This window comes from Phacochoerus africanus, chromosome 13, assembly GCF_016906955.1.
Source record: "Phacochoerus africanus isolate WHEZ1 chromosome 13, ROS_Pafr_v1, whole genome shotgun sequence".
In the NCBI taxonomy this organism is placed as follows: domain Eukaryota; kingdom Metazoa; phylum Chordata; class Mammalia; order Artiodactyla; family Suidae; genus Phacochoerus; species Phacochoerus africanus.
The window spans coordinates 3,043,821-3,050,233 of record NC_062556.1 but is presented as its reverse complement, the minus strand read 5'-3'; the positions used below and the strand labels follow the sequence as shown (position 1 = coordinate 3,050,233).

At 49.9% G+C, this 6,413-nt stretch overlaps 1 long non-coding RNA gene across 1 annotated transcript in view; it reads left to right on the top strand.

Moving 5' to 3' along the window:
- The first annotated feature begins 322 nt into the window (after nucleotides 1-322).
- LOC125113599 (uncharacterized) overlaps nucleotides 323-6,413 on the top strand; it is a 29,252-nt gene continuing 23,161 nt past the window's right edge. The window contains exon 1 of the long non-coding RNA XR_007131511.1: nucleotides 323-868. This is a non-coding gene — a long non-coding RNA (uncharacterized LOC125113599). The remainder of the gene's footprint in view (nucleotides 869-6,413) is intronic.

Below are 6,413 nucleotides of genomic sequence, written 5' to 3'. Positions count from 1 at the left end.
ATGCAACCAGTAAAGTCTGCATATGTCATTTTTAACTGCTCTCTTTGGAATGAGGAGCACATAGGTCAAGTCATCTTTAAAAATACCTGCGCCTCCGCGCAATCCTCGAAATAGTCTAACACTATAATTAGGGCCAAGGAATTGAGTCAGGACCGCCTTGAAGTTTCCTTTGCTCAATTCAATGGTGTGTGTGTGTGTACTGTTGCCTGAAGGTGGGGGAAGAAACTGGAAAAGGACTCCTCTATTTGCTTATTTATATTACCACTCATTCCCCCACCCTGTCTTCTTCTCAGTGTTTCCTTCCAGATCGAGTCGTCCCCACTTTGCCTCGGCTTTCTCAACCCTGAAGATTCAAGAGATGGAAAGCGGCCCCGCCTTCTTATGAATATGCAACAGCAAGGGGCTGGGAGGAGGTGGGAGGCGGCAGGAGACGCAAACCCTGCAAGAAATTCAACCTCCGTCGGCCTGAAACGGCTCTCGGCCGCTCCCACCGTCCGCCACGCCCTTCAAGGACCGCAAACAATAGCACAGCGCTGGTCCCGAGGCGTGCTTGACGCTGCGCTGGAGCCACTGCACGCTCATCCGCCTGGGGAACGTGGCGTCCGACTACCCCTTCTGAACTCTGGAGCCAACCTGAACTTTGGCCAGGAAGGTAGCCGCGGGACCGATTCGCCGTCTCCAAACCGAGTGGCCTGAAGGTCCCGCCCTTTGTCGTGCAAATGAGGAGGGCGCAGGGGCCCTCGCGGCGGCACCCGCCGGGGCCGAGTTCCCCGTCTGCTGCTTCGTGACTTCTTTTCCATTGGAGCTCGGAGCGGGGTGGTCGATCCCTCCGGAGACCCCCTGCTAACGCGGAGGAATGCTGAGAAAGGTCAGTGGGTTTTCTGTGCGGGTGGTCACCCCTCCCTCACTTTTGGGGAGGCGCCTACCAAGCAACAGGTGGCCGAAGCCTGCGTCCATGGAACCCTTTCTAAAGAGAGGGTGAAAGGAGGCGAGGGCGAGCAGTTCGGCGTGAGAGCGCGGGCAGGTCGGCGGGCGAGCTACAGGTTTGAGAAGTTGCCGTCGCCGCAGCAGGTGCAGCGCAAGCGCGGAGCTGCGCCGGGGAGGCTCGGGCACCCGCGGGCTGCCCGCGTCGCCATGGCAGCGGGGGAGGGGGCCGAGCGGCGGCGTGCCCGGGTTGCCGGGCGACGGAGGCGCGGGGAGGGGCTCCTGGCGTCCCGGAGCACTTCTGCAAGGACCAGCCAATAAGTGCGGTGTTTCTTTGACCCTTGTCTCGCGCGGTCGGTAACTCCAGCCTATTTAGCAGCCCCTTCGGAGAGGGAACCAGGCTTCTTGGCGGCCGCCTTCTAAATGCCGTAATACTCTGTTTTCAAAAAGACTTCGGATTGTGGTCGCGTGGAAGATGTGAAAAAGTTCATTGCTACTCCTTTCCAAAGCATCAACAAAAAAGTATTCTTCCTCCTTTTTAAGATATTCCTTAATTGTTACTCTTTTTAAAAACTAAAATGGAGAACCTGGTTTGGATCCAGATTTGATTTGAAAACGAGTTGACCTTCAGCCTTACCAATATATTAACCAAAGCCTTTGCAAAAGAAAGGTGCACACAGCAGGCACAGTATTAAAAATTCAGACAGTTGCATCTTAATGTTTTAGAAAGCCATGACTCTGCCACAGCACGCGAGAGAATTAACCTCATTTCACTAGGTATTTTCTGGCATGTAAAGTGCAGCCAATTTTGGCTTATTAAGATTATTTGTTTTAGGAGTTCCTGTTGTGGTGCAGGGGTTAACGAACCTGACTAGGAACCATGAGCTTGCGGGTTCAGTCCCTGGCTTTGCTCAGTGGGTTGAAGATCCAGCGTTGCCGTGTGAGCTGCGGTGTAGGTTGCAGACGCGGCTCGGATCCCGCCTTGCTGTGGCTCTGGTGTAGGCCGGTGGCTACAGCTCCGATTAGACCCCTAGCCTGGGAACCTCCACATGCGGCAGAAGCGGCCCTAGAAAAGACAGGAGAAAAAAAAAAAAAAAAAGATTGTTTTAGTTGTACACTACAGAAAAAAATTAGCAAGAAATCTGAGTGACCTTTCTGCCGTGACTGACAGCTGCAATAGTTACTCTTCCCCTTTTTTCTTTTCATCCTCCTCTAGCTAAAGGTCTCTTTCGGTGTTTTTAATCCATTTCTCCAGATTTAAATAGTTTGCCAAAGAGACAGACCTGTTACTAGTTAAGGTGTATTCCACACATACTAGTTTATTTCTTCCTCTGCCTCGGTTTTATTTATTTGTTTTTTGGTTTTTTTTTTTGTCTTTTCTAGGCTGCACCAGTGGCATATGGAGGTTCCCAGGCTGGGGTCTAATCGGAGCTGTAGCTGCCAGCCTACACCACAGCCACAGCCACACGGGATGGGAGCCTCGTCTGTGACCCATACCATCGCTCACGGCAATGCTGGATCCTTAACCCACTGAGTGAGGCCAGGGATCAAACCTGCAACTTCATGATTCCCAGTTGAATTCGTTAACCACTGAGCCACAGTGGGGAACTCCTGCCTCCGCTTTAAAATTATCTGTTCCCGTCATGGCTTAGCGGAAATGAACCCAACTAGTATTTACGAAGTGGAGGGTTTGATCCCTGGCCCAGCTCAGTGGGTTAAGGATCTGGCCTTGCTGTGACCTGTGGTGTAGGTCAGCAGCTGTAGCTCCGATTCGACTCCTAGGCCTGGGAACTTCCATATGCTGCGGGTGCAGCCCTAAAGACAAACAAAAATGATCTGTTACATTTTTATTCATGCATTCATCTGACGTGTCTTGAGGTGCTGCTATGTGCCAGGTATCTTGCTCCTTGGCAGTAAATGGTGAGAGGTTCAGAGCTGAACTAGAAAAAGTCACTGTTTAGGGAGAGGCAGAGGCTAAGACAATCAGAATCCACTGTGATACATTCACATTTAGACGTTCCCCCAGGATGGCCCCTGCTGCTGGCCAGGAGAGGTGCCTGGATGGCTCTGAGCTTTGTGCTTCATTGTGTCATCACCGTTGTCCTTTCAAGGCAAAAGTACCCATTTAAAGTATAAGGAAGATGACACTCAGGAAGGCACAGTAATTTGCCCCAGGACTTAACAGTCTGTAAGCGGCAAAGTCGGGATCTAAATGCGAATGTGGCTGCCATGAGAGACTTGCTGCTGAAGGATTAAACCATTTCATCCCTATGCCCCTACTAACCAAATTGCCCTATTTTGAATTTTGTGAATTCCCACCCCCCCAAAATATCCACTGTGCAGTTTTCTTTTTGGTTAAGATGTTTCTAAAGTCAGGTATCAACAGCATTTCTGGAGAATGAAGGTTTTCTTGTTGGAATGTTGCTATTGTCAATAATACTTTTTCAGGGGTTCTCAAGAAACTAATGAGAAAATTAAGATGTGTTTATTCAAATCATGTTTTAAGAATATTGGAGGTCCTTATGTATTCAAGTGTTGTACTGCACAAATTATTACAGAATTAGATTTTGTTAAAACAAAATACACTACTTAGCAATCAGGTTTTTATTACCTTTCCTGAATTTACATCTTTTAAATCAGTTTTGTTAGCGTCTCCTGGCATTGACTTTAGGTTGGTGGTAACCGGAAGTTGCTATCTTGTCCTAGAAAGTTCAGGTAGGCACCTGGCTTGCCCTGCCAGGAGATTGGGCTTTTATACCCCATCCCAGCCCTGAAAACCACTGTGAACCAATTTTTTGAGTGATTTCCATTGTTAAACTTATCTTCCCCGATAGATTTCAGGCTCCATGAAGGCTGGAACCAGAACTTCCGTGTCTTTAGACTCCTCCTCCTAATACCTAGTACAGCACTGTCACTCTTTATAACTATTAACTGGCAGGAGAAAACAAAAACAAATTTTCTCAGACCAAAGAAATAACACTTTAAAAGACATCATATGCAGAGTCACAGAAGTTCTAGTCATTTGCTGATTTTTTTTTTTTTTTGGTCTTTTTGCCTTTTCTAGGGCCGCTTCCACGGCATATGGAGATTCCCAGGCTAGGGGTCTCTGGCCTATGCCAGAGCCACAGCAATGCGGGATCTGAGCCACGTCTAGGACCTATACCACAATTCACAGCAATGCCGGATCCTTAACGCACTAAGCAAGACCAGGGATCGAACCCACAATTTCATGGTTCCTAGTTGGATTCGTTAACCACTGCGCCACAACGGGAACTCCATGCTGATTTTTTTTTTCATGATCCTATACTACAAAATTCTAGGTTGTACCTATTCTGCAGATAGAAAAACTGAGCTATGGTGATTAGTATTTCAAGTCTTTCCCCGTGTATTCTCTCAACTGACCCTCACAAAGCCCATGGAAGTGCAGGGGAGGAAAATGGTTTCCTCTGCCCTTCTCAGTTCTTTGTCTGGTCTAATAATTAAATTGGCACAGGACCATTTAACAGGAGAACACATTTAATTATGCAGGTAAGGGAGCCCCAAAGGTATGAGCCTCAAGGGCAAGGGGGGCTGGCAGGCCTTTGCCATCCTGGGGGTGAGGGCCCGAGGCCTCCAAGGGGTGGAGGGCCGCTGGCAGGACAATACCAAGACAAGGCTGGGTAATTGGATGTTTGCCCGCCGTACAGATAGGTCATTCTGATAAGGGTTCTGTCTGCCAATAGCGCTGGCTCTCGCTGAGTCAGGCCCCAGTTCGAATTCCTTGGGGGGGTGAAGGGGAATAAAAAAATCTCCTCCTGCATCTTTTGGGCCCTGATCGGCTTCAAGGCAAGACAATCCCAGGCCAAGTCTGTGCATTTGGGGGAGGCTCGCTCTGAACCCCTTCCCAGGAATCTGCAGCCCTGTTTGTTAAAAAATGTATGAGAAAAGAGCAGCTCAGAGAAGTGGAGTGACTTGGTCGGGGTCACCCAGAAAGGGAGCATCAGGTCTTCGGATGAGTTCCAGTGGCTCTGCACGATGCCCTGGCAAAGCGGGCACGCGGGCAGCTCTGGGTGCAGGACACCTTCTCTCCCTCTCACCCCCCAGTCCCTCTGTCTGGGGAGAAGGAAGGAAACCTCTTTTAAAAGACAAGAGTCAGAGTAGAAGGAAGGAAGAGGTGGAGAGGGGCTCTGTGGAGCAGAAGAAGGCGGGAGTCGGGGAAACAGCGCAGTGAAGTTGAGGGAAGAAGGGGATCAGGCTTCAAAATCGGTAGTGGGGGGACCAGAGGGGAGGTGTGCTGGCTGTCAGGTTTTTATTACCTTTTATTTAATACTTATTATTATGTACTACCTTTTTATTAGACGACAGTGTCTGTGTCGAGTCCCCTGTTTTATTACCCTAACAGAGCGCCCGGGACTGGCCATCTCAAGCCACAGGCGTTTCCTGGGTGGCAGCTCTGGAGGCCGGAGGTCAGAGGGCTGGTGTCTTCGGAGACCTGGCTCCCTGGCTGGTCCACACATGGTCTTCCCTCTGTGCGTGTGTATCTCTGGCCTCTTCTATTCCTGTAACACCTGTCATACTGGGTTAGGGCCCACGCCTATGGCCTCATTTTTGCCTCATTGCCTCTTTAAAGACCCCCATCTCCAAATACAGTCAAGTCCACAGGTACTGGGGATGAGGGCTTCAACATAGGGATTTAGAGGGAACTCCTTTCAGCCCATAATAGAGAACAAGGAAAATGAACTTGGTCTGCGACGCCGAAGACAAGATCTGCTTCTACTGCTCTTGCTGTGCGGTTCTCATGAGTCTTCTCCCCCAGCACAAGTTAATGTTTGGGGGCAGTTGTGGCCACTTTTTACATCAGTATATTCCACTGGGTGTGTAAAGGAGAAAAAAAAAAAAAAAGATTCAGAACTGAACTCTTCTGTATTTTGCTGGCTTCAGGCTCCAGTTTTCCCTTTCACCTCCTTAGTTCCAGCCTCCGACCTGGTCAGGGTTTGCCAGGGGCAGGTGCAGCTGGTGGTGGCCTTCATTTCCAGTGACGTGCGGCCCATCTCTGCCTTTTGTCCAGCTGGGGAGTGTGATTTGAGTCCCACGTGCTGTGGTCTCTGCACGCGGGTGGAAAAAGAATTTTCCGGATTCAAAGCAGGGGGTAGAAAAGACACGTTTATTGAGGCAAGAGACACTGTTACCACAGCAGGCCGACCTCCTGATCATCAGGGAGGTCGTGTCTGTTTTTATAGCCCAGAGACAAAGGGGTGTGAGGAGCGGTCTTGCCATGCACCTGCTGACCTGCTGATGGCTTGGGGGAGAATGGGGTCACACACTTGCTGTTTGGTTGGGGAAGGATGGGGTCTTCTGATACACTTGCTGGTTGTTTGGGGGTGTGTGTTGCCCCTATAGGGGCAGGGTAAGGCATGGGCCACAAACCTTTCCTAGTGGAGGGCAGGAAGGTCCTTAGGAATGCTGAAACAGTGACACTGAGACAGGTGAGCTGATGCAGGTCTGCTCAT